At 36.3% G+C, this 5,478-nt stretch overlaps 1 non-coding gene across 1 annotated transcript; it reads left to right on the forward strand.

The window, feature by feature from the left end:
• The first annotated feature begins 5,140 nt into the window (after positions 1-5,140).
• On the forward strand, positions 5,141-5,257 carry LOC133820404 (U5 spliceosomal RNA). The gene has a single exon (XR_009886815.1). It is a non-coding gene; the product is annotated as a U5 spliceosomal RNA (small nuclear RNA).
• Positions 5,258-5,478: the final 221 nt, after the last annotated feature.

The raw sequence follows: 5,478 nt of genomic DNA on the forward strand, positions 1-5,478 counted from the left end.
CCCGCCAGAAAGATCACTCCGGCGACTGCCGGTCCAATAGCTCCTGCTGGAGAGGCTCGGAGCTCACCTTTGGTGCTGAGGATCTGGAGTTTCCCTTGGCGCCCTGCTACGTCGGGACAGTCCGGCTGATGGGGGGTTTCGCCTGCTACTTCCATAGGCCGGGATTTCTCGGACAGGCCGAGGAGGAGATGGATATCTAATTGGAGATGGAGGGTGCTTGACCGGAGAGGCGATCCTAGTTCCATCAGGACGAATCAAATTAGGTGGGGGCCTTTCGGCCTTGCCAACCTGTGGGTCCCGCGCCTGGCGATCTGGATGAGGCGCAGGACAGCTATTGGGGACGGGCTGACGCTGCGAGCCCTCCCCGGACCTCCTTCTGGAATTTCCCCGAGCTCTCCTGGGCGCGCTCGAGGATGGTTGGGAGCTAGGGGTCGAAGTTCTGACCGAACGACTATACTGCTGTTGTGTATTTTTGTTTATCTTCGTATCTTTTATAAATGGAATTTTAGGGAAGTGCTTTAGAAACATATGTATAAAAAGAACATATTTCATTTAGTCTCTTTATGCCTACTATAACTAGTTATTTCGGTTTTCTACTAGCAGCTTTGACTATAACCTCAGCTCTATTTATCGGTCTGAACAAGATAGGACTTATTTGAAATTCGGCTCTGGGCATTTCTCCGAAGTTTGCCTCTCAATGGTGCGACGAGGAAGTGGAGTTGGCTATCGGAAGTCTGTCCGAGCGGCTATGCCTGGACTGATTACCCCGGCGAGACTTGGGAGCCTCGCCTTGCCTCTCTCCGACGTTAATTTTTAACGCCCAAAATGTGACAACCACTAAGCGGTGGTTGTAGTATAACGGGCGGTCGATCCACAAGGAGGTAACCTAAAATCAAAAGATTAGTAGAAAATAACACAAAAAGTTAGTAACAAGAAATAAATAAAATTGTAAATGGAAAAAGGTTTGAGATTTTGGTATTGTATTTTTTTTTATGAAATGATAAAGTGAGATAAATGTAAAATGTAATCAAGAGTTTGAGAAATAGAAAGGTTTCAAGAATCATCCATATGCTTGCTTAGTTACTTAGTTACTTGATTTACAAAAATACACAAGTAAATAGTTCACATCCCAACATTTACTTGGAAAATCTAACATTAAAGTCCATATTCTTTTCTAACAAAAGTCCATTTGAGTTATAAAGTTCTTTACTTTAAAAGCACAAAGTTAATCTTATGAAAAATCTAAAAATGACAAAATACCCAAGGGCAATAATGCAATAGAAGAATAGTCATAAAATTATGTATCAATATTACTTTTACTAATTAGAAGCACATAGAAAGAGCATGACTAATCCTATATACTATTAGCATAAGTAAATAAAGATAACAAAATAAAGATAGAGATGAAAGAACATAAATAACTCAAATATATTACATTAAGAACATAGTAAATCAAAGTAGCAAAATAACATCACTTGCATATGGAATCATCCCTAACCTTCCTAGGAAGATTAGGCCATTGTGCTCATGATTCTCACAAAATTCTAAGAAGAAAATATGAGAAGAAAGTGAGTGGAAATTTTGCTATAGTTTCTCTACTCTAAAAATTACATACAAAATATGAAGAAATATTCCCTATTTATAGAGGGAGAAAATGACTAAAAAGAAATTAAACAACAATTTGGGGTTTTCAAAATAAATCTGAAATATTAATAATAAAATATGATTTTGAAAAATCAAATCTTATTATAAATATTAACCTAGTTATTTTGGTGTATGGTCAAAATACCCTTTTTCTAAAGCACCAAAAAAGATGAGCTTTAAAGCTCAACATGGTAATTTTGTAAAGCCCAATACCCACAAAACATGGGCTGAAAGGTGGCTGTGGCAGAGGAGGGTTTTGACCCATGGGCAGCCAAAGAGAGGAGGCCACGTGGCGCTGGCTGGGAGAGGGCTGAGGGAAGTTGGGCTTGCTGGAGATTGGGCTTGTTCACTTTGTTGGGCAGCTGGGAGGAGCTTGTGAAGGAGGTTGGGCCGTGGGATCCTTGGCTGAAGGAGAATTTGGGCCTGCGTTTGGGGTTTGGGCTCAGCTGTGTTGGTTGAAGGAAGACTGAAGGCAGATGGCGTTGGAGTGAGGATCAAGAGGTCAGCTTGCATATGAGTTAGGAGGCTGCTGAAGGACGCGTGGCGCGAGGAGGAAGCGCCACTTGGCGCGCTGGCAGTGGGGGCTCTCTGGGCTTGGGCCAAACGGGCCTGGGCAAAATTACTTAAAAAATACCACAATTCCACTACATTTTCAATTCTACTTCTTCCCTTCTTGCTCTCTTTTTTCTCTTCATTTCAAAGTGCCAAAATACAACTTTAATTCCTACAAAATAACAATAAATTAAATCACAATCAAACATTTTCATTTATAAAATAAATCATATTAATTCTATGAAAATATTAATTAAAAGTTAATTTATTTTGACTATTAAAATCAATAAATGTGTATTTTTCACTACTAATCAGTTAACGTCGGTTGTGAGAGGGGGTAGCCGGGCCAGCACATCCTTGATCTGCTGGTTAGCTATTGCTAGCTGGCTCCTCAGCTGAGCATTCTCCATCTCCACCGCAGTGTAATAACATGGGTTCGGATTAGGTGGCCGGGGCGCCGAACTTCCAGTGTCATCTTGGCCCGCCGGCTGCTTGCTGGGCCGCTGTTGGGCTTCAGGAATTTGTTCACCAGGGATGGCAGTATGATGAGCCTCCTGCCCATCATGCTGTTCTGTCTCATTACCGTGCCTGGATCGGGTAGTCACCATAGTTGGATTGCGACAACACTAATCAATCTTGCTCTCAATGAAAGCACCAAACTGTTGACGCGGTTCTTTGCCAACAGGTAATTAAGAAAAGAAGAGAAATGGATTAGTGCTTAGGTTGAACCGAAACAAATATATGATCTTAGGAAATGAAATGGTGACTCAAAATACGTTTTTTGAGTGGTTCAAAGGTTAAAATCCTTCTACTCCACTAGTCAGTATTATTGCTATATACTGGGTATTTGATTACAGGATGTTCTTTACAATCGAGAATCCAACCTCTATTAACTCCCAAGGTCTCCATATTTATAGGAGAGGGCACCTGGGAGTTGGTAAGAGGGTCATCTCGTGACTTTCTTACCTATCATGTCAACTCTGTGACATTCATGATTAATTCATAAACCTGACACATAAGTGGGGTCAAATCAATAGGTAAGGAGATAATGGGCCGCACGGCCCAACCCAGTCGTGGGTGTCTGAATACGCACGTTCCTGCTGCGTGTCCGAGAAGTCAGGGGTATATCAAACACGTGATGTCTAATATATGCACGTTTACCTTGCGTGGTTGACTTTATAAGGGGTCACAGCCTCCAACTCTAGCTCGTATCACGAGCTGGATCTTCACTCGACCTGCGGCCTTCCGGGTCCAGACTCAATCCTTAGGCAATCTTGGCGAACCCTTAGGTTACCTCGAGCTAAGGAGGTAGGACCTTACGATGGTAGCTCCGGTCCTGGGGATGTGTGCCTGGTAATCATGATTAGGCCGTACCTCAGCTCGCTAATCAGCCCGTGGGAAAATCAGGGCGTACACCTTTATTTTCGACATAAAAAATTTCTTAAAAATTAGTGGGAGATCTACTGTAACTATAATGTACACATTCGTATAAAAAAATAGATTATAAATAATCTAGGTACTAGAAATAAAAAAAGCTCCCCTAATTATGGACTCCCCTTGCTGCAAAATTTCCCTAAAAAACAATATATTTTTGCATGAAACTATATTTATTATTTGCATTATTTGGCAATAATTTGTGGATGAGAAAGAGACTTTGTGTGGTGCGGTTTGACATGTTATATTAGTTAAGAATAGTTTGGTATAATCTTTTTCAATGTTTGAAAAGAGGGTATATTTTTAGAATTAAGGGATCTTTAAGTCTGAAACATGACATTTCTCATTTTAATTGAGCATAAAAAATATCATATTAATAACAATGATTATGATATTCTTAGTATTTTTAGGGCCAGTTTGGTACAATTGTGTTGTGGAGAAAAATAGTTATTGTTGTTGTGTTGTGAGGAAAAGCAGTTGCAATTTGGAGGAAAATTAATGAGTGTTAGATAAATTACAGATTTTAAAGTGTTGTGAGTTGGAAAAATCGTACCAATATGTCATATTTATTTTATTTTATTAAAACAAATTCATATTTTTAAACGACATATGTTTTTTTATAAGACTAATAAAGTGACTATAAATAAAAATATTATATTATATAATATATATATTGTTGTGTGTATATATATCATAACTAGTCGATGTAGCTAAAATTCAAATTATAATGATAATGGTATTATATCTTGTTGATGATATAATCGCAAATATGTAAAACTTAATTATCTCAAATCTATCATTTTTTATGTCTTCAATTTTTTTTTTCCTAAAACATGAAATTGATATGTTTTTGATAAATTATAATTTAAAAATATTATGAAATATAAAAATAATATTATAGTGTATAATAAATTCTATATTAAAGTGATTTGTTATTTATAAAATAACAAATCATAACTAATAAAATAAAATAAAATAATAACTAATATATATAAATTATAAAAATACTTGTGAACAAAAAAAAGATATTTAAGAATGAAATATTGTTTATTTTAAATATTTTTATTTTGAGTAATATATAATAAATAAACTTATTACAAAAAATAGAAAACTATGTTTAGAAAAAGCTAAAATTGAGTTTTATCATCTTTAATTTATAATTGTTGCTTCGACATAAATGATTATTGTACTAACTTTTTCAAAAAGCAAATTTTTAATTTTTTTAAAAGCTATCCCAAGAGGGACATTATTTTGTTAAGGTGAGATTCATAGTAATTTGATACATATAAAGTGATGTTCTTACAATTAATTTGGTTTATAATCTCTGATTCTAAAACATTTATATTCCAAGAGATTAGCAGTGATATAGGTCTATACGAGCTACAAGAAGTTAGTGACTTGATATTATCGTTAAGCCTTCGTGAAAAAATCCCACATGGGAAATAGATAATAGAATACAAGACAGACAACTCCTATAAGACCACAACTCTTCGGACTCTTAAACTCACGCAGCCACGCGGTGAGCACAAAGCGAACTATTCTTTCGCCTTTTACTAAAGAATACCGTGTGTTCGCCGCAATTAGTGGCATACGCCTATTTTTGGAGAGGTTTCTCGTTAGAGGAACTTCTATAATCAGTTTTAAAATTGTTTTAATTAATAAAACGGAAGAATACAGTCATAGCTGTTTTTATTTACTTCAATGAGATTGAACTCATAACATGTTTATCACATAATCATGTATGAATATAAATTTACAGTCGAAATTAAATATTATGCTCACTCAAATAAAAATTTAATAAAATCCTTAAATCTGTCATAAAAAATATATAATAATTTTGGTTGGGTA

This window comes from Humulus lupulus, chromosome 2, assembly GCF_963169125.1.
Source record: "Humulus lupulus chromosome 2, drHumLupu1.1, whole genome shotgun sequence".
Lineage (NCBI taxonomy): Eukaryota > Viridiplantae > Streptophyta > Magnoliopsida > Rosales > Cannabaceae > Humulus > Humulus lupulus.